At 35.4% G+C, this 23,209-nt stretch overlaps 1 long non-coding RNA gene across 5 annotated transcripts; it reads right to left on the reverse strand.

Moving 5' to 3' along the window:
- Window positions 1-3,793: 3,793 nt before the first annotated feature.
- Window positions 3,794-22,659, reverse strand: LOC140623586 (uncharacterized). 5 transcript variants are annotated; one of them, XR_012023143.1, is made up of 5 exons: window positions 22,349-22,659; window positions 21,887-21,985; window positions 21,640-21,770; window positions 14,240-14,322; window positions 3,794-3,988 (listed from the first exon to the last, which is right to left on the reverse strand). It is a non-coding gene; the product is annotated as an uncharacterized lncRNA (long non-coding RNA). The 5 variants fall into 5 exon arrangements; XR_012023142.1 differs by having other exon boundaries at window positions 21,640-21,985; XR_012023146.1 differs by lacking the exons at window positions 14,240-14,322; window positions 21,640-21,770.
- Window positions 22,660-23,209: the final 550 nt, after the last annotated feature.

Consider the following 23,209-nt stretch of genomic DNA (forward strand, 5'->3'; position numbering starts at 1 on the left):
CCAGATTTGATAAATATGACTTAAATTCCATCCAATGCTTTTGCTGCATTTATTGAGATATATTTACCTTCTTTATTCTCTTAATATGGTGAATTACATTGACCGATTTTTTTACTGTTAAGCCAAGCTTGCATCCCTTGGAGAAGTCCTACTGACTCATAATTAATTATTTTTTTTATATATTACTAAATTATTTTTGCTACTATTAAAATATTTTGGTCACTATGTTCATGAGGGATAATGGATTCTAGATTTTCTAGTGTCTATCAAGTTTTGCTAATAGAGCTAAGCATGTCTCATAAAACAAGTTTGGATATGTTCCTTCCTCCTATATATTTTTAAAGAGTTTGTAGAAGATTGGTATTATTTCTTCATTAAATATTTGGTAGGAAACATCAGTGACATCAACTGGAACTGAAATTTTATTTATGGGAAGATTCTTGAAAACAAACTTAACCTCTTTAATATATACATAAAGCTACTTAAATTTTCTAATTTTTAAAATATGTATTGAAAAATTGTATCTTGTATCTCTTGAAAAATTGTGCATTTTTCTAGGTTGACAAATTCATTGACCTAAGTTTTTCATGATAATTCTTTATCTGTTTAATGTCTAAAGAATCTAAAGAGATTACCTCACTTTCATTATTGCTATTAGTAGTTTGTGTTTTCTCTTTCCCCCTCTTCTCAAGCAATCTTGCTAGTGTTTTTTCAATTCTATTGATCTTCTCAAAGAGCCAATTATTATCTTTGTTAATTTTCTCTATTGTTTGTCTTTTTTACATTTCACTAGTTTTTTTCTCTTGTCATTCCTTTATTGTCCTTTGTTTTGGCCTGATTTACTCTTCATTTTGTCATTGCTTAACATGGATACTTATAATACTGATTTTAAACTTTCCACATTGTTCTAAAGACACACCTTAGATATTTTGATATAGAGTATTTTATCATCAGGTTAACAATATTTTCAGAACCTTTGCGATTCTTCTCTGATGCTTGGGTTATTTAAAAGTATGTTGTTTAAATTCAAAGTACTTGGGGTGAGGTTAGATATCTTATATTGCTGAATTTTAGTAATATTGTTGCTGGATTTTAGTTTAATTTTGCTCTGTTCAGAGCATATTTTGAATGGTTTCATTATTTTGAAATGTATCGACAATTGTTTTTATGGTCCAGCGTATGATTTAATTTAGTGAACATTCTATGTCCCTATGAAAATTATGTGTGTTCTGCAATTTTTGAGTGAAATATTCTATAAATGGTAGTAAGTTCAAAGGAGTTGATAATGTTATAAAGTCTTTTGTATCATTTCAGATTCATTTTCTTGCCTATCAATCAATAAGGGTTGAGTACTAAAATCTCCGTCTATGATTGTGGATTAATTTACATTTTTCTCTTATGTCAGCTTTTCATTTTATCATTGTATAATACCTTTATGATCCTTTTTCTCTTGAATTAATTTTGTTCAATATTAATATAGCCATGTCAGCTCTTGAATATTTACTATTTGCACAATGTATCTTTTTGCATCTTTTATTTTCAATATATCTGGATTTTAAATTTAAAATGAACCTCTTGCAGACATATTTCAGTTTTTAGGGTTAGGTTTTCAACTTCAATAACCCGTTAAACAAATACTTTTATAAATACTTTATTAATGAGGAAACTGAGATGGAGAAAATTTAGAAGTTTGACTTACTCAAACAATGTTACTCTAGCTTCTAATACTGTGCTATTTGAATAAGATAACTAAAACAATTTGGTATATCAAAAATGATTTTGGCCTAAAACAGTAAACATAGCAGAGGTTGGAGAAAAATGCTTTATGACTTATTATCAGCTTTCTCTATTCTGTTTCAACTGTAACTGTTATCATAGCAAAATAACTATTATACCTACCTCAACCTATCTTTTGAGCTCCAATTCATATTTATAATATCTTTTTGGATATTATTATTTAGATGTGTCATAGGCATCACAAGTAAATAATTTTATTTTTAATCTAATTTTGTCCATAAAATCTATAAAGGTTTTTCTTATTTTGATTAAATAAATCAACAACCTCCATCCTTCAAAGTCTTCTTTGTTTCTTGTTTATTCCTTCTATCTAATTAGTCACCAATGTTTTTTCCTTCTACTTAAAATAATTTTTGCACCAATGTATGCTTTTTCAAAACATTAGATCTTGCCTTTGTGGTAAAGTACTTTGCAAGGATGTTGTAATTGGTCTTCTACTTCAGCCATGTTCTCCTTCAAAAATCACAGTGATAACCAATTTAATCAAATCCATAAGTCTTTTTGCAACTCTGACCAAAAAGAAAAAAGAGAGAGAGAGAGAGAGAGAGAGAGAGAGAGAGAGAAAGAAAAAGTTCACACTCTCAACCCTCCCTTGTTTGCATGATAATGGCAGAAACTAATTATTTTCACCATTCTCCAAATTTGCCACAGCATCTAGCACACTTTCATGCATTTACTCTTACTGACTAAGGTATTCTCTCTGACTTCTTCCTAGTCATGAATATCTATCTACCTACCTATCTATCATCTATCTATCTATTATCTATCTATCTATCTATCTATCTATCTATCTATCTATCTATCATCTATCTATCATCTCTCTATCTAATATGTTTATTCATATATTATCTAATTACCTAGCTAGCTAGTCAGCTATGTATCTATCTAAATGTCTATTCTTTGAATCTCAATACAAATGTGATTCCCTTGTCAAGCCTTGCCTATCCCCTCAGCCCCTGGTAGAGTTAGTTGCTTCCTTCTCACTATTCTCTGTTCTCTATTTTGACATCATAGATGCTTTAATTTCTTCTTCCATCATCATTTTACCCCATTTTAATGTAACAATCGTTGGTATATGTTTGAAATATTAATTATCAGACACATTAATAACTATCACCATAATAATAATATATGCTTTAATAATAATAAATATTAAATAATAATAATAAATATGTATGTATTCATATGATATCATATGTATTTATTTATTGGTAGGATGGTCAAAAGGGTTTGACCATGCACTAATTTTATTGTTTGCACTGCCTTGATAAATCTACTCTTTTAATGAATTTTATCTGCACCAAGCTGAAAAAAATACATGCCAGAAAAACTAATCCACAAGTTATTTCATAGTAATTTGCGTTTATCTCACCTTTATATTGCAAATACTTTTTTTGAGGTTTCCAAGTATACTGCAAATTATTTGAGAGAAGAAATCACCAGTTTTGTTCATCTCCGTCTTATTTATACCTCAGCACATTGACTAGCACATAGTAGGCTTTCAACAATAAATAGACCCAGATTTTTAAAAAGCCTCTGACTATGGAATCCAGACTGAAAAGATTGTATGATGTAAAATTATAAAAGGATAATGAGTTTCTTTTAATAGTTTATTTTAGAGATGGGCCACTGAGTTGAATAGACATGGTGGAATAAAGGAGCTTGGGAAATAAGACAGATCTATGCAAAGAATCTCATTAAATGTTTAATCAAAATTTCATGATCTGTGTAGGGAATTGAACAGACTCCCTGCGAAGTCATAAAATTAATTTGAAAGGGAATTAAAAATAGAGAATCATAGTGCTGTGTAAGTGATTTTGTGTCTTATAAAGCTCCCTAAATGTGTTTATGAGCTGAGCATCCTGTCCTGAGCTCATGAAATAGGAAACAATGCATCAATCTTGGCATTTCTTGGTATTTGAGATGCTTAGAATTATTATCTCATACTCTTGGCCGTCTCAAAGGAAACAACACAGAAGTGTATGTTTTGGTCAAACTTTAATTTTCCAGAAGACTGAAAAATTCAATCACTATCTACCCAGATGCAAATCTTGTGTTCTTTTTCTTTGATCACAAAGAGTTCATTCTTCTGGGCCTGGGTCCACTGTGATGGACAGTGTGGGAAGGTGTGATCCCAAGAGTATTTCAGCATTTGCTTCACATTCATTCTCTCTTCTGTCAACTTTAATTCCTGGGAGAGATCATTGTGTAAGTTTCCCTAGCTAGTTTCTGTCTTTATTAATAGTGAGTAAAAATAATGAAATGCTAAGTAAGATTATAAAAATATAGTACCTGTGTCTCTATGTGTAAATTCTTTAAATTCTACCATTTTGGACTATAGAAAGTATACTATGGAAAATCTAATGAGTATACACTGAAAACTTAATTCTGGAAAACTGGACAAATTGATGTCAGTATAAAATAAATGGTACTATATATTAAAATAATAGTGTTTAAATGCTAAAAAGTTGTCACATTTAAAATTAGTATTCACATAACTAAAATGATTTATTACACACATATTTGATAATATAACCAAGATTTCAAAAAACTGACATGTGGTATAAATGCTAAAGAATAGTTCAGTAGCAACAAAGTCAGGCCTTTAAAGAATACTTTAAAATTTGACTATGGGAGAGACACCCAGGTGGCTCAGTGATTTAGCATCCCTTTGGCTCAGGATGTGATCCCGGGGTCCTGGGATCAAGTCCCACATCAGGCTCTCCACAGGGAGCTTGCTTCTCCCTCTGCCTATGTCTCTGCCTCTCTTTCTGTGTCTATCATGAATAAATAAAAATAAAACAAAACAAAAACAAAAACAAAATTTGACTATGGGATTATGACCACAGGTTTTCAGCCTTTTATTTTTAGATGTGCTTTAAGCTGAATTTGAGTTAGAGAAAGATAATACACTAACAAAACAATCCAATGAAAATGTTTGGAAGAACAATGTTGAAAAGATTTCCCACTAATTCTCAGGATAAAATAATAGAGAGAAGATCCACGAGGAGTATTTGTTTCTTGAGATGACTGTGCATCGGAATATAGGTATTTATCATTGTAAAGTTGAAATTATAGAAGGAGTATAAATTGTCTCAAAGTATTAGTAGGACATGGTGGAGGGAGCACTTGGCTACACTATGAACACAGAAAATAAATATTTATGAGACCAAACTTATTAGAATGGGTGGCTCCCTTGGCTGTGTAAGATACACTTGCTCCTTCTCCCATCTTTGCTTAGACTTAAAGGTTCTGTCTATCTGATTTCCAACTCCTTCTTACAGTCTGAACTAATGCTGCCTGCATATTTTTCCCCACCCGATGGACTCAAGCTTGGTTTACTACAAGGAAAATTATGTAATGAACTTCTGTTTATCTCATTAACCACCGCTCCCCACCCCCATGCAGGATCAGCCCTAAAATGTGGGTAGATCACACTATGTCCGTGTCACTTCAGCCTGACCCAGTATCTTCCTGCTTACATTTTTTTGGGGTAAGAATCTCACAGAGCACATAACTAAGTCTCCTCTAAGTTATCAAGTATTCATCTCTAGGGCAAATCATGAGGTTACTGTGGTAGAATGCATTTGGAAGTTATTTGAGTGAAAACAAAGGCCAGAAGACATATTAGACCAGTTGGCTGAGTTGGATAATGTAATAAAAATACAGGGATAGGGGATCCCTGGTTGGTGCAGCGGTTTGGCGCCTGCCTTTGGCCCAGGGCGCTATCCCGGAGACCCGGGATCGATTCCCACATCGGGCTCCCGGTGCATGGAGCCTGCTTCTCCCTCTGCCTGTGTCTCTGCCTCTCTCTCTCTCTCTGTAACTATCATAAATTAATAAAAATTAAAAAAAAAAACAAAATACAGGGATAGAGGCATGTACCTAATATATAAAAGATACAGGGAAGTATATTGAAGCCAATATATAGAAAGATGGCTTTTGGGAGCCTCATTCCATTTAAAGTAAAAACTCCAATACATTATTGACTTTTCTTACTAATAGATTCATTTTCTAGAAGGTGATGGAAGCAACTAGAGATTGCTACTTTGAAAATCATTCCAAGAAAAAATGAGGTGATTTTTGGTGTTTAAACATTGGCAAAAAAAAAATCAAAGGAAGATTATATACAAGGTATAGTCTGATATGTGCATTGGCCTTTAGGAAAGCAGCTTCACAATATTCACAAAAAACCCCATAAGTCTATGTTCAGCAACTTAAAAGAAGGAGGTGATTCAAGACGGACAGAAATCTCTAAGAAAACAAATTCTTATAGTCCAATCATAAATAATCCCCTAGAAAAGAAAAAGAAGATGACTTCTAAAGAAATCAGTATGGCTCTATGGGGAGTTATCTAGGAATGCACAAATGATGGAAGAAGAGGCATATTTCAAAGGAAGAATATAAAGAAGCATTCTAACCAGAAAATTCATTACAAAAATATTAAAACTCAGAATAAGCTAGGGTTTGTGAAATATACTGAGGACAACAAAAAAATGTCTATTTTTCTGCTTTGAATGAAAAAAGACGATAAGGAAGGATTAATCATGGCTCTGATGTGATGTTAAAAGGGAGAAAGGAGAACAAGCCAACGTTTATTTTACTTCTACTTTCCATATGAAAGGCAATGATCTTCAAAGTGTCCAGGGTAAAACTTTGCCAAGAAGAAATGAGGCTCAAGGTAGACAGGGAAGGAGAAGTTAAACCTATGTTTATTGATATCTACTATATGCCATGCATTTATTCAGAAATGACTTTTTTATAAATTTACTGCACGTATTCATATGAATTCTGGATATATAGCAATGAATACATTAAATAAGTGCCTGAGATCAAGAAGCTTTGATCACCAGTGAAATTCTATACACACGTAAGAATTTAAATTTTATATACTTATAGGAATTTAAAAGGTATCATTACATTTATAGAAAAGGAAATCAAGGCTAAAAGAAGGCCATTAAATTGCCCTAGGTCATAAAGCATATTTAGTATGGACACTAGAATGGGAATCGAATACAGAGAAGTATTTTCTACTCTTTATCAGGTGACTCCTCTTTTATAGAGAGTCAAAGTTCATAAGAATTACACCCTAGGGTGCAAAACAAACTACAGGTTATAGTCCTAGAATATTCACTATCATTCTGCAAAATCTACATGATAAATGAAGACTGAGGCATAGTTAGAAAAATTTTAGATGCAGACAATTATAAAGAACAGCTAATACATTGTATTTCTGAATAAAAGTGCAACTTAATTTGATAGGTCAAATGAACAACATGAAGTTTAACAGAGAAAATACACAATTTAGGCTCTAAAAATTAAATATATATTTTTTAAGATTATTTATTTATTCATGAGAAATACACAGAGCAAGGCAGAGACATAGACAGAGGGAGAAGCAGGCTCCTCGCACGGAGCCCAATGTGGGACTACATTCCATCCTGGAACTCTGGGAACACGACCTGAGCTGAAGGCAGATGCTCAACCACTGAGCCACCCAGGTGTCCCTTACAAAATTAAATATTAACAAAGAACATAGATATGTGGCTTAACATGACTCCATATAAGAAGTGTTCCAGAAGATTTTAATTATTACAAATCCAAGTACAGAAAACAGTATAAAATGGCTTTTTATAAAGATAATGCCATCTCTGCATTGTTTCTATTCATCAGAATGACCACACAAAGTATATTTTAAATAAGACATTGCCATATTAGAGTCCACCCTAAAGGGGTCCATATAGAGATTGGAAAGATCAACTAGTATTTCAACCCCTTCTGCATCTCTAGTGCCTAGCTGCGGGCCTAGGACAAAATTGGTGCTCATAGATATGTATTGAATAACAAGTCATGGGCATAATGTAACAAGTGGCATATTTAAAGGAACAGGAAAGTTTCATCTAAAGGAAAGAAGGTTTTACAGGGCATTAACAGCACCCTTTCAATAAGAGAGAGTTTATCATGTAAAAGATAAATGAGATTATTTTCTGGTAGTTCAGGGGAAGTTAAACACCTCCCCCTACCACCTCTGTTGTGGTAAAATAAAACCTTTGAAATGATTAGAGGTATCCACAAGTGGAAGATAGCTTTTCTAAGTGGGAGCTCCCTGTTGCTGCACGCATTAAGGAAAGATCATCAAATTTAAAGGAGATGGTGGGTATATGCTGCAAACAATTCTAATGGAAAATTTCTCTGACTTTATGTATGAATGTTGTTGGATTTTTCTTTATTGTTTCATAAAGTTTCTTATTTTCTTAGTTCACTAGTCCTAAAAGTGTTTCAGAGTTAGCTTTAAAATGCTTCATCTAAAGAACAGTAGATTTAGTGTTTAAACCCTCTAAAGTTCAAAATGGGTTACTGTTTTAGTTGATAAGTAAAACTGAAAGAAAATTAAAGGGAAGAAAACAGTGCCTTCACTGTCAGAACAATATTTAGAGCTAAATGGATGACCTTGGATGAAAATGGAAGTTATAAGCAATGCGATGGCATTTTAAGAGGAGTGAAGCATCATAATGAACCACAGTAACTGCTAGAGCTTCCAGAAGGCAGGATGTGGCTTTCTCTTTGCTGCATCTGCTCCCTCTGCTTCCATCTTAGTCCTCATGGTACCTTGTAATCACCAGCAATTTATCCATGTGCCTCTCTTCCCCAGGAGACTGTGAGCTCTGGGGGGGTAGACATGCTTTCCATCTGACCCATCATAACATCCTTAGCGGCTAACGAAGTGTTAAAGTATTAAATTCAATAAATATTTGGTGACTTGAGTGTATGGATAGATTGTGGAATCCTTACTGTATTAAAACCCAGTATCATATATTATAGGGAGCATTTTTATTTTGGGAATAGTTACCACTTTAATGGAAGGATGCTGAACCATATATACTTTAAATGGTAGTGAAGCCATTTAAAGCTCTGATCTTTTGATTTTTAAAACATATTTGTTTACTGATAATTAGATTATTCTTTATTACTGTATTATTAAATTCCTAACTTTTAGACTATTTTTTTTAAGATTTTATTTACTTATTTAAAACAGAGAGAGAGAGAGAGAGAGAGCTCAAGCCCAAGTGGGAGGGACAGGCAGAGGGAGAGGTAAAAGCAGGCTCCTTGAGACACGGGGCTTGATTCCAGGACCCCGAGATCATGACCTGAGCTAAAGGTAGACACTTAACTGACTGAGCCACCCAGGCACCCCCAAACTTATTATTTTTCTTTCATTTCATTGCTAACATCAAAAGAAGTGTCTGAAGGCCTCTTATCATGTAGCAGTGATCACTTATGAAGCAAAAGAAAACCTCATTCACCCATTCACCAAACATTTGCTAAGAAGTTGTGCTAAGATGATGAAGATAGAAAAATAAATGGAAAACTTAATTTTGGAAGCTCTTGTACATGGGAGGAACAAAGGTGTAAATAGATAATTATACCATGATAACAGCATATGAACAAAAGCTGGAGCACTCGTGGAGCATATCTAAATTTAAATAAGGCAGATATATCAGGGTATATATGACATAAATAAATATATATATTTATTATAAATAATACATAATTGATTGAAGGGAAAAGGAGCATAGGAAATTTTCATCATGTATCTCCAGACAATGGGTGTTGACTGTCCATTGCCGGGTTTGCTGGAAGTAGAAGTAGAGAGTAGTATGTAATAAAATGGTGAAAAAGAGCTATAGTTATTACTGGCTTTTGCATAGTGCCTTGCTGACCATTAAGTTAACAAAACTCTGTATTATCACAATTTTACAGATGAAAATCTGAGGTTAAGAGAAGTTAAAGGATTAGTCAGATTTCTTGGCCATTAAATGATACAACTAGAATGGCAGCCCAGCATTTAATAGTCCTATTAAAGTCCATTTAATAGTCCTATTAAATGCTAGGCTTTTCTTTTTTCACTCTTGCCTGAAGAAAGGGTCTTCAGAAGTGCTTAACTGACTGAAATGGATATTCCATGCGTGTATCTATTTTCTATAAAATTACTTTGAGTTCAAGGATTTTATGCATAAAAAATACTACCTAAATGTGACAGATTTTACGTGACCACATTAATTCAACACAGAAACACCATCTTCTGCCTTCCACATCCTTCTCCTTACCTACCTGCAAAATAACTCAGGAATATTATTCAAGTTGGAAGCACACAGCCTCTGTTAACATTAACAAGAAAACCTATCTTCAATGTCTTTTTCTTTCTTTTGTTAAAAAAATGTACGGAGTAGATGAATAGCTTAGCTTCTTTTTAACACAGGGATGGTATTCTAAATTGATAGTCATGACAGATCTGTTCTTTAGTCTAAAAAATAATGGCATTTTCAAGGTAAGTTGCTGTCACATACTGATTACCTGAACAGAGATGAAAATAACAGGAACCCAGATTATAAATATTCTTGCTTTTGAGTTCAGAGGAATATTTGTAGGAGGATGGAAATTTTGACTGGAATCATAGCAAACTCCAAACCTCTTTTTCATGTACAATTTCCATTTCTGAACTTTCAAATCTCTTACCAGGAAGTTTTTGGGTTTATAAACATAAGTCAAATTGAAATTAAATTATCTGTGCTTCAATATTTAATGTCATAATTATCAGCTCTGGTATTAACATAGGCTTTAGAGTAAAACAGGAGTTTTAGCTTTCTGCTTCCACTCATTACACTGTCACTATGAACTTGTTATTTCAAATACTATGCTTCACTCTTCTCATTTGTGAAAATGGAGACATTAAAATTTCGGACTTTTTTAGAAAGATTTATTCATTTATTTGAGAGAGTGTGTGCAAGTGAGCCAAGGCTGGGGCAGGGGGAGGGGCGGAGACAGAGAAAGAATCTCAAGCAGAATCCCCACTGAGCTTGGAGCCTGACGTGGGGCAGATGCAGGGCTTGATCTCATGACCCTGAAATCATGACCTGAGCCAAAATCAAGAGTTGGATGCTTAGTGGACTGAGCCACCCAGGGGCCCCTAAAATTTTGGACTTCTATAAAACAGGTGAGATGATCTTCATAAAGTAATTAGCAGAGTAACAGACATGTTAAGTGCTCAATAAATACTATCTATTGTTATTGGATTCTAGGAAAAAGATTTTCTCAAAATTTGTTTCATTGTAAGTTTGTTAAAAATGTTTGATGGATCAGATAGTTCTGTGGGTTAAATAATTGTGTCACTAGTGAATGAGTTATAAGATCTGAATTTGCCTTTCCTAGTTTTGTTTCCTAGATCATTTAACTTTTCTTTGTTACAAAGTTGCCAGTGCTAGAAGAAAATGATAGTATCTGCTTATATATAAGAATTTTAAATCCAGAAAAGATGACAAGTATTGTCAATTGTAATTTATTTATTTTACTGAAAAAGAGGTGAAAAAATAGAAACCATAGAAGTTTAATGGCAGTATGAATTAAAAACTAGCAACAAATTCCATTCTAGTTTATGTTTTTGGTAGGTGAATGAATTGTAGACAAATTAGAAATAACACATTTGGTACCAAGTCTGACTTTTACTTTTATAGTAAACTCTCTGTCCACATTTGGAATCTTTATTTAAAATTATATTTTGGTTTACAGTTGACCTTTCCAGGCTTATATAATCAATCTGTTTAGTGGCTTATTTATAGGCCATACTATATAAATATACTATTTATATAGTATATTAGGCACTTGGAATGGACCATTTTTAAACACTTTTCCATTATAAAGAAAATTATTTTCAGTAATATTCATGAAATGAAAGGAATAGTAATAATTCCAAAAAAGAAGCATAGACATAAATATTTTGTCACTGAACTTAGTATACTTAACTCTGCAAGTGGAAACAAATTAATTACATGCTATAATTAAAAAAACAGTAATTAACACTTTTAATTACATTATTGCATTAAAAAAAAAAAAACAGAACAATGACATATTTGTAAGTGCTCCCAACGTGTAAACTCTGCAAGTTATAGATAATTTGCAAATAGAATGATGAGCTGAATCAATAAAGTTCTGTTTCCTTAGCTATATAGTTACTGGGATCATGCTTATTTAAGCATAGGCTTAAATGTAGGAATTGTATACCACAAAGACTGGATCATCCTACTCAGTACTGTCCTGGTGTGGATTCACATTGGCTCAGTAGCTATTGTGAGCATCTATTCCCACCTCCTTGCTCAGTGCCATCACACTGGCAGTTTGAAAGTAGTCATGGAAGGCATAGTATACCAAAGAAATCTGGAAGTACAATAATTCAAGGTTATTTCTTCAGGGATCCATTTGTTAAACATTTGCCTGTACATCACAGATCAACTCTACTCAGACAGAGCCCAAACTATTTCAAACTGTTGAGGCAGTACTCTCAAAACAATGATCTGTAGTAAGTCCACAGAGTTGGGAGCCAAGTGCATGGTTGGCGGTCCCTGAATTAACTTTCACATAGAAAGCAACATAACAGGAGAAACTGTTTAAAATATATATCAACAAAAGATCATTTAGAATTGTTGGCACATGTTGATAATAAAAATCAGAGCAACTGTAAATTGGTTTTATTATTCCTTCAATTTTTATTTTTAACTCTACCAAGATATAATTTACTTGTGTGTATTCAAAGTGCACAATTTGCTGAACAATAACAGCTGTATGCTCTGTGAATCACCACCACTATCTGTGAACAAACATTTCTATTTTTCTTTTTTTTATTTTTTTATTTTTATTTTTTTTAAAGATTTTTTTTTTAATTTTTATTTATTTATGATAGTCATAGAGAGAGAGAGAGAGAGAGGCAGAGACACAGGCAGAGGGAGAAGCAGGCCCCATGCACCGGGAGCCTGACGTGGGATTCGATCCCGGGTCTCCAGGATCGCGCCCTGGGCCAAAGGCAGGCGCCAAACCACTGCGCCACCCAGGGATCCCTCTATTTTTCTTTTTTTTAATATATTACTTATTCATGAGAGACACAGAGAGAGAGAGAGAGAGAGAGAGGCAGAGACACAGGCAGAGGGAGAAGCAGGCTCCACGCAGGAGCCCAATGTGGGACTCTATCCCGGGTCTCCAGGATCATGCCCCTGGGCCAAAGGCAGCGCTAAACCGCTGAGCCACCGAGGCTGCCCAACAAACATTTCTATAATCCCCAAGATTCTTTTTGCCCCCCTGCAGTGGCTATTTCCCATTGCACCTCCCACAGTCCTAGACCGCAACTGATAGGATTTTTGTCACCAAAGATTAATTTTTATTTTCTAAAAGTTTAAATAAGTGGGGTCATATACTACATACTCTTTTGTGTCTAGCATTTTCTCCACTATACCGTAGTGATTTTGAAACTCACTCAATGTGTTACATTTATCAGTACTTTATTCTTTTCCTTGCTGAGTACCTTGCCATTGAATGCAAATGGCCCATTCATTTTGATTATCCATTCATATATTGATGGATATTTAGATTGTTTCCAGTTTTGGGGGCTCTTGTGAATCTTTATGCACATCTTGAGGATGTGAGCATATAGGCTTTCATTTCTTTGGGGTAAATTATTAGGAGTGGAATGTCTGGGTTGTATGATTATGGTTTGCTCTTTTGAAAAATAGAAAAATTTTAAAAGTGGTTGTACCATTTTGCATTCTACTGGCAGTGTAGGGCCCTTCCAGTTTCACTTAGAAGTAGCAGTTCACTGTCTCCTAGCAGTGAAGTAAAAGTCACACACTCTACTAGAGCTTGGTGAATCACACAACTTTCCCAAAACAATTTGTATGGTTCCTTTTTGCCCAGTTTTGTAACACATGTTTATGGTAGCTGAGATCTGAATCAGCTCCACTATATAAATCATATGCTGAGAGTTGGGAGGAAGTAGTTCTCTAAAGGGAAACTGAGGCACTAGGATGATGGACTCTGGGAGGCCAAACATGAACATAATTCTACTATAGAATTCCATCATGTACAGAGAATTCTGCTAGAAATAACAGTATTTTAAACTTAGAAATGCATAATTACAGGAAAAATCCATTTTTAGTTGGAATAATACTGCAATGAAACACAGCACCTAATAAGCATATGTGCAGAACATTTAACAAAGAAACTGATGGGTGGGTGTTGGTTAAAACATATTAAGTCCATTGCTTTCCACTCCTTTTTTGTTTGTTTGTTTGTTTGAAATTCATAGAAATCTGTAAGGCAACTGGGCGTACTTGCTGAAGGCAGATGGTTGTGTTCTCTCACTTGGTAACATAGAAGGCTGGAGAAGGAGGTGCAGATGGCCAGGTGGGGGAGGCTTTAGAAATGTGTGTGAGGCCACTGCTAACTTTAGGGATCATAGAATTTACATAAACCTAAAACTTTTGGAATATTGGTTAACTTGACAAATGATGTTCTCAAACCTTTGAACATGACTGTTGATATTCAACCCTGGCCTTATAGAAGAGGCAAAGAAGGGAAGAGAGGAATTAATTGACATTCCCATTTTTCAGCTGCTTACTATGTTGGGTCAGTTCTCTTTGTGGGTACAGAATCTGATGTTTTCTTGTCCCATTTCCATTCTTTATAAGCTGTTGGTGATTTCTGAAAGTGATTTAACAGTAATTTTATTGACTTTATAGTCATACCTTATCATTACTTTCTATCCCCCTTACCTTGTTCATCCGGCTATATATACATATATTCATATACAATTTACATATTATTTATGTATATATAATATATATTATATATTAAAGCACATAAATTTAAAAGTGTATATATATCATATATTAATATATAGTATACATATTATATAAAATAATACATATAGTATATATAAAATATTATATATAATATATATACTTTTAAATTTATGTGTTTTTTATTGTCCTTTTCTCTCCTTCCACTCACTAAAACAAAATCTCCATGAGGGAATGCTATTATATTTATTCTTTTCACTGCTGCATTTTCCACCAAGAAAAATTCCTGGTATGACTACTTTAAAATTTTTTTTTGTTATATATTTCTGATATGTTTTTGATGGGCAGGGGAGAGTTAAAGATGAGAAAAGAACTTTACTTGACTTATTTGGTGGTATACCTAAGCGCCAACAATAGTACTCAGCAAACAGTAGTGTCTTAATAGCTGTTAGTTGGAAGGATGCTTCAGTGGTTGAGCATCTATCTGCCTTTGGCTCAGGTTGTGAACCCGGGGTCCTGGGACCAAGTCCTGCATCAGATTCCCTGCAGGGAGCCTGCTTCTCCCTCTGCCTATGTCTCTGCCTTTCTGTGTGCCTCTCATGAATAAATAAACAAAATCTTGTAAAAAAAATAACTGTTAGTTGGATGAATTAAAGATACCCATTCTTTAATCCTTCTTTGTGAAGGAGACAATGTTAACTGTAGAGTAGGGAAAGAAAGCAGAGGTAATGGTGATTTGAAACAAATGGTGAAGATTCGTGGTTTTTTTTTTTTTAAGATTTTATTTATTTATTCATGAAAGACACAGAGAAAGAGAGAGGGGCAGAGACACAGGCAGAGGGAGAAGCAGGCGTCCTGCCAGGAGCCCGATGTGGAACTTGATCCCAGATCCTGGGATCACGCCCCCAGCGGAAAGCAGATGCTTAACTGCTGAGCCACACAAGCTTCCTCAAATGCTGGAGATTTGTAATAATTATTGTGGGGAATTGCAAAAGTAGCCAATCAGAGACTGCTAAAAGGATTTCCCAGTTGAGGAAACACTGTATTTGTAGTCATCAAAGTTAGCATGACTATATGAGTTCTTCCAACAGTGCTCAGCTATCAAGGACAAGGAAGTAGATGGTTTCATTGACCTAACATCCCCATCCTCTAAAATAATTGATCTCCTATTTAATAGAAGCCTCTGTGATATGTCATGGGATACAGGCTGGATAGGAAGAAAAGTTAAGTGCAAGGGGATGGGGGAGACTGGACCAAAAGATGAGGGTATAGGAATTAGAAGACTCAGGAGAGCCCAAAAGAAGGAATATTGGGGGAAGTGAGAGATTAAAAATATGGTGAATTTTGTCACAGAATGGGATCTCAAAATTTATCATCTAGGAAGTATTCTAGTTTGTAGGTGATAAGATTCATCCTGAGACCGATGTGAAATGTCAGCATGAAGTAGGATGGTTTTGTTTGATGTTTGTGAGGCATGGGGTCTGCATGAAGAACACCAAGGAACAGAGAACTAGGTTCTAGTTGGGTCTTTAGGAGTCATGTAGGAGATGTGGACTCTGGGTCATATTCACTATCTCAAACAAGGGTGAAAAATGCCTGAGAAGTTTATACTTGATGGACTTACATCAGGATAATAGGAGTGGGATGAGGAGTAGGTAGACAACTAAAGATTTGTTACAGGAAGAGAGTAACCGATAAATGTCTCAGAAGTGGTAATAAAGGACTAAGAGAATAGACTTGGGGTGGGTGGGTAGGAAGCAAGAGAGCCAGTAGTAAGCTATTGCAGCTATATAGAGAGACATTAATAATTTGGACTAGGGCAGTAGGAGGTTTTGACCAGGGCAGTAGTGGTGAGGAATTGTCATTTAGGGGTAATTTTTTGAAAATACAGTTAACAGAGGTGGCTGATGGAATTAGATGTAACACATGAAGCTCCTTGATATTTAGTCTGAAAAACTGGATGAATGTTAATACTAGGAGAAAAGGCAAGGCAAGGAGTCATTTTGAAGGAAAACAAAAGAGTTTCATTTGGGCTTTATAAGTTTAGGAAATTTATTTGACAGCTCTTCAGACATTAGTAGGAGTGTTAGGAACCTGTCAGCTGCTTTCATATGCACCCTGTCAAGTTGTTATATTTTCTTACTGATTCTATGAGATGGGTACTAATGTTATTCCAACATAACAGATGAGATTTAGAGAATTAGTGAAACAATGCCTACATCATGTAGTTAGAAAGCCTCAAGGGCAAAATTTGAACCAAGACTGTTTAATTAGAAAGCGCTAATTTCCAAACACCATTTTATACAATTGAAAATCCTCCTGATCAAGTGGATTCAAGTTATATGATATCTGAAGGATGTACAACTGGAGGAGGCTTCTTTAAGAAAAAAAAAATTACCACTATAAAATTGCTTATAGAAGTAAATATTTAGAATGAGAAAATAAATCATAATAAATTGTACCCTTTAAAAGCTGTCCAATACCATCAAGATCACAAAATATAGAAAATTAGCATCATTCTTAAAACTTAACATGTGAACACATTTCTATAATATTTTCCTACATTTTGCTGCATATTCTTTGATCATCTTTCAAGACAAAGGTTTTGTAATGCCATTTGCCATAGACAAAAACTGAAAAATTAGTTATACATCTTCTGTGATTAAAAATGATCATTTTTTTAAATTTTTTATTTATTTATGATAGTCACAGAGAGAGAGAGAGAGAGGCAGAGACATAGGCAGAGGGAGAAGCAGGCTCCATGCACCGGGAGCCCGACGTGGGATTCGATCCCGGGTCTCCAGGATCGCGCCCTGGGCCAAAGGCAGGCGCCAAACCGCTGCGCCACCCAGGGATCCCAAAAATGATCAATTTTTAATCATTGATGGTTGAGAAAAGTTTCTTTCAGATTTATAACTTCCTAACAGTAATACTATATAAATGTGTAGGATTGTTTAGGAATTTATTTGGTAAATCTGAGACAATATTCAAGCTTGGCAATAACATATAACCTGGTGACACACTGTTAGTCTCTTTCTAGATCTTTCAGGGACCCATGCAGGGCTGAGACCCCATGAATCCATTTCTGATACTGGTTTCTCTCCAAGCAATGAGCCGAAGGAGCGACAGGGCCAAGAGGTTTTTGCTGTGTGTGGTGTAACATGAGATTTACCCTTCTGAGTAGCCAGAGAGGGGATTGGCTCTCTCCTAAGGATCTCACTGATGGAATTATCAGTTCTCCAACTGTGAGGTGAGAGCCAAGGGGTAAAAAAGAAAAACATTGATGAAAATGATCCTTTTCACAAATCCTCAGCAATTCTGTTTTAAAAAATACTAAAACTGGCATTACTTTTTCTATTTCTCCTCCCATGAGTCAATAAAAATAATCTATTAGATATTTATCTTGCTAAAGTTTTCTTGTTTTAAAAATATCATTTTTGAAAGCTAAGTGTATGTAGAAGTGGTACATATTTTCTTTGATTAACTAATCAATAATGGAAAGCCTTGCCATGATTATAGCCCTACTTGAGCACACTGTCATAAAATGATGATTGAGCTTGAATGGTGCATGGTTTTCTTTCTTCACTCAATTTTCCTTTGCCTGAATTAATTACATGTTCAGGACCCTTTCTGCTAGTGTATAGCAGCTGTGAAATGAGAATAAACTGGTTCACTTTTTTGTATCCTTGGAGTGAAAGGTAGTGGAGGCCTGGAATAATCATTACAGAGGAGTGACTGTTTGTCCTGGTTGGAAAAATATAAGGAATTTAAAGAAAAAGGAATAGTGTGAGTTATGAAAAAAGTCAGGAAATTAGTATAAAAAAGTGGTTTCTGGGATGTTTGGAATCCCATTAAACCCCTTTTCGCTTCCATATTTTAGTAAGCTATAAGGTATCAATAGAGACACCTTGATTCAATTTTAACATGCTTAATGCAATTTCAGAATTCAACATAAATAGTATGGGCAGTTCCCAGCAGCCCAAGGCTCAGTGTCACTCTTTAATTGATATTTCAGAGTTCCCAGATTCAATCTCCCACCTGCTCAAATTAGCAGGAAGCCCAGTCTGATACGTCACAAATTCCCAAGGGTCCCCACTGTCCTAGCTGCTTGCTCATGAATCAAAAATTTCAACTCATTCTAGATGCCAAAGGAGTCCTCCCCACCCCCCGGGCCATCTCCCAAAACCCCTGGTGTACAGATAAGCATGCTGCTATTCCAGAGGCAGGAAATCACTGAGCTCACCATAGTTGGACTCACAATGTCTGTCAGTGCACCTGGGGATGCTCTGTGCGCCTCGAGCTGCTTCTGACATGCTTGGCTAAAAGAGTGGGAGGAAGGGATCCCTGGGTGGTGCAGCGGTTTGGCGCCTGCCTTTGGCCCGGGGCGCGATCCTGGAGACCCAGGATCGAATCCCAGTCGGGCTCCCGGTGCATGGAGCCTGCTTCTCCCTCTGCCTATGTCTCTGCCTCTCTCTCTCTCTCTATGTGTGACTATCATAAACAAATAAAAAATTAAAAAAAAAAAAAAGAGTGGGAGGAAAAGAGGATCCCTAAACTAAACTGTGGCATCAGCAAACCATAGGCCTATATTCCAGGGCGATAATAGGCACTTATGAAAATGCAATCTTAAGAATTTCAATCTTTTTTTAATAAAAAATCTAAAATCATAAGCTTTAGGTACATCGTTAGGTATAAAATCGAGTGCTTAAAATGAGGAAACATCATAACATGTTACAGAATGCTTGGAGATTCAGGTCCCTGTTTTTTATGATTCATTTTAGGCAATTTGCCAGAAATACTTCATAGTAATAGTCCTTTAGGACAGTCTGGCTTACTTTCCCCTCATTGAACATTTTAAACTTTGAACAACTCCTCCACAATCCCAGGGGCCTGGACAAGGATAGGTCTGGTCCCTTCATGATAAATGCACCTCTGCCTACATAGATAGCATTGCCTCTGGGTTCGTTGCGGATTACCTGTGGTTCTGTCCAAACCAACTGAGCCTGACATTTGGATGCCTTGTGCATAGCTACCACTGAGGTTGTCTGTACCTGCTGGAGTCTGAGTAGTGCTCAGAGATTTGGCTCACTTAAACCCTTGCCTCTTCTTCCTCACTTTCTTAGCAGAGCTGGTCCTGCCAATGAAGCCCAGGCTACAGTGATTTCTTGAGCTTTGAATGAGAATATGACTTTTCTTTTAGTCTTTTTCTAGTAAAGGGCCCCTTTGACAAAATGAGCAGTTCCACCTCCATGGACCACTTTAATTTTATTCAATTGTATTCATATTTCCTATCCCTAGTAAAAGACATGCAACGAAGAGTTCCCCCCAGCTCCAACACCCTGCTCCTCCTGCTATGCAGTTCTCCTTCATGTTATTGTTTTCTGGGTAGCATTAAATAAATATATTTTGCAAAAATAAACAAATCTGCATATATATGTGATGATGTTAAGGTCTTCCCTTCTTTTTTAACATATTAGAATAATTTAATTTATTCTGTTATTATACAATTTGTTATAAATCTCTGCTGAGAATGATCTGAGTACAATGCTTATAGGAGAGCTGGAAAAGAAAGAAGTCCTTAGACATCTTTCTCTACTTGTTCCATATTGTGTGGGATAATCTGCTTTCCTTTTCTTAGCATTCACCCAGCATGACTTTTTTCTTTTGTTTTAGCATAGAATTTTGCTTTGTCATCCAAATTTGAGTTTAGTCTTATTGAATTTGTTGATATAACTATTTTTTTTCTGTTATACTATTTCAGATGTCTTCTTTTTTTCACAGCTTTAAATATAATTTATAGACTCCCTGTGAGTCCAATGGTGGTATATGGGTTGGAAGTTTCTCTGTGCTAGTTATATTTCTCTTTGTGTTATTAAATATACTCAGCCATCTTTACTCTTTGATTTGTTACAAAAGACATCAGAATATTTACATTTCCAACTATGGCTAATTTTTGAATTGCTGCAGATTGTATTATTTACATTTCTAACTGATCTCATAACCTTAACATTTATTTCAGTCTTTATTCTATGGTTGAACAGATTCAGTGATCACACAAATTTCTTTGATGTGGCTTCTCCAGTCATTTCTCGATTGGGTAAATCTTGCTCAATGTTAGATTCCTGAGGAACAGATAGGAACAATTTCCTTGGAGTCTTGCATTTGATATCCCTCTTAAATATATAGTTGAAATAGTCTTATTTCAGGAAAGTCTTAATAAATTATTTCTTTATATACTTGTGTTGTCTTCTTTTACTTCAATTTATTTTTCTGTAATTCCTAGTATGATACCTTGGATGTCCTTGGTTTATCTTCCATGCCTGTGAAAATGTAATAGAATGCCTATATGCAGGGTGCCTGGATGGCTCAGTTGGTTAAGCATCTGTCTTTAGCTTGGATCATGATCTTAGGGTCCTGGGATCAAGCCTCAGTGGGGTTCCCTGCTCAGCAGGAAGCCTGCTTCTCCCACTCCCTCTGCCACTCCCCCTGCTTGTAAAAGCTCTCTCTCTGTCAAATAAATAAATAATTTTTTTAAAAAAAATGCATATATATAATAAATAATTATAATAATTATATATATAATTTTTTTCTTTTTCTCTGAAGAAAAGAAACTAAAAAGGCAGTTGGCCAGAAGAAGCAAATAAATCTTCCTCCAATATTCATGTCTAGATTGTGGTCAGACATCAGAATGTGATTTAACCTTCTCTAGGTCTCATTTGAATTTGCACTGGAATGTGCAAAGTGGGTGGCCCTAGCTTGTTGAAGGCAATATAGGTTTTGTTTCTGTTGGAGCTCAGAACAGTCTTGGTCCAGTGTATCAAGTAGCAATAAGATTGGAGGGAAACCTGGAGCCCCTCAAAATTATGCCATCTACTCAAAACAGAGTGATATTTACAGACTTTGAAACATGAGTTTTAAAAAGAACTTTATTTATTTGCCATCCTGTCTCCTTATAAAACTTCAAAAAATTTTGAAAATGCTTTATGTTAAGAAACAATCTCTCAATGAATAGACTTCAGATTTTGTAAGAGTACACACTACAAAAGGGTAATTCCTTTTGGCATATTTCTGTCCCAGGCAATGAGAAAGAGTGGACCAGATGGTCCTTGAAGGAAAGAGTGTAGGAACTTCAAGCTTCAACATAAGTGAAGTTTTGCCAAAAGGTGTAGGTTTTATACCAGAGAAATAATCATATTGTCCAATACATCCCTAATATTACCTGTTCAGATCAGGTCCAGGGCTACTGGAGGACAGCAGAATTAGCTCCACCCTGGATTCCCCATTCTTTGGTTCCTTTGAGAGTTCTTCTGATTTCCTGCTGTTACTAGGAAGATCCTTGCCAGTGACATCCTATAAGTCTCAGGCATAGGGACAGAAAAGGGGTACCAGATCCAAGACTTGCATGATAAAAAAGAAAAGGAATCTAAAGGAAGTGAGTAGAGCCTGCAAAGAATGCCAAAACATACCTCTGATTTAATTCTTCAGCTGCTCTGTGAGTTACGTATCTGCTGTTCTATAGATATCACACATATTTTCCTGTTTTCAGTGTTTCCTCTTTCCACTTTCTGTCAGAGATAGAGAATGAAATATTTTTCTCTGCACATAACTGCAATCAATTCTGCCGGTAAGTACAGATATTAAAACAAAACTATCTTGACCCTCTCATAAAAGAAGGTATTTTCAATTGCCTGCTGATAGCTTGAAAGTACACATCATTTTTCATATGCATACCCCTAGTAATTTGTCATGTGTCTGGGCATTTCATTATCAGCGATATTTTACTATCTATCCATCTCTGCTCTTTCAAGTGCCTGTTTTTAACACTGAGACAATACACTTCATCCAGTCAGAAAAAGAACATTCCAATAAGTGGTGACTAAGAACATACGCTCAGATGTCAGACAACTTGGTTCAAATGGGCAACTTACTTAATTCTTTCTCAACCTTGAAGATAGGCATCATGTCAATATCCATCTCATAGGGTTGTGATGAAGATGAGATTCATAAACTTAACATTTATTGGACACCTGCTGTGATAACTGCTATGATGAAAATGTGAGCTAAGGTAATCGAGACGATAAGGTGCTTCTCCAGAAATGGCAACAGGGAAAACATCTCCTGGAAGGTTTTCTATGATCAGAGATCTGAATCAAGTGAACTAAGAAAGCAAGTCTTGCAAATACGGAGGGAGATGAGGTTCCAGGCAGAGGAAAGAGCAACAAAAAAGTGCTGTGTTGGGGATATTATTGTCATGTTTGAGAAGCTGGGGGAATTGTGATATCATTAATGACATTGTGACATATTTTTCACAGTGTCTGGGGTCTAGAAAGTCCTCCATGAATCTTGGCAATTCTTCTTAGTATCTGAATCACAGGAACAGAAATATTTCCCCTCTTTTATTATCTTGTTTAATGTAAGAGGGTATAATTATGTCGACCATAGCACTAAGATTACATGCAGACTTCCTTGCTCTTTAAGCAAGCAGGTTTTCTGCTATGAAAAGATAGAAGCTGACTGAGTTTCTCTTTGGGACAGAGCAAGGAGAAATGATTTCTGACTGGCCCCATCCAGAAGTATTATAGGACAAAATAGTGCCTTTCTGAACTTGGACTGTCCATAATTGATGGCCTCAAGAAGACAGGTTGGAGGTGGTTGGGAAGAGCTATACTGCATATGAGTTCTAGAGAGTTCCAGGCTAAGAATAATTCACAGGCTACATGCAGATTGTACTGTGGACTGCTGCTTCTAATAATTTTGAATATTGTTTATCATGTAAGCAATAGTTATTG

Source organism: Canis lupus, chromosome 33 (assembly GCF_048164855.1).
Source record: "Canis lupus baileyi chromosome 33, mCanLup2.hap1, whole genome shotgun sequence".
Classification (NCBI taxonomy): domain Eukaryota; kingdom Metazoa; phylum Chordata; class Mammalia; order Carnivora; family Canidae; genus Canis; species Canis lupus.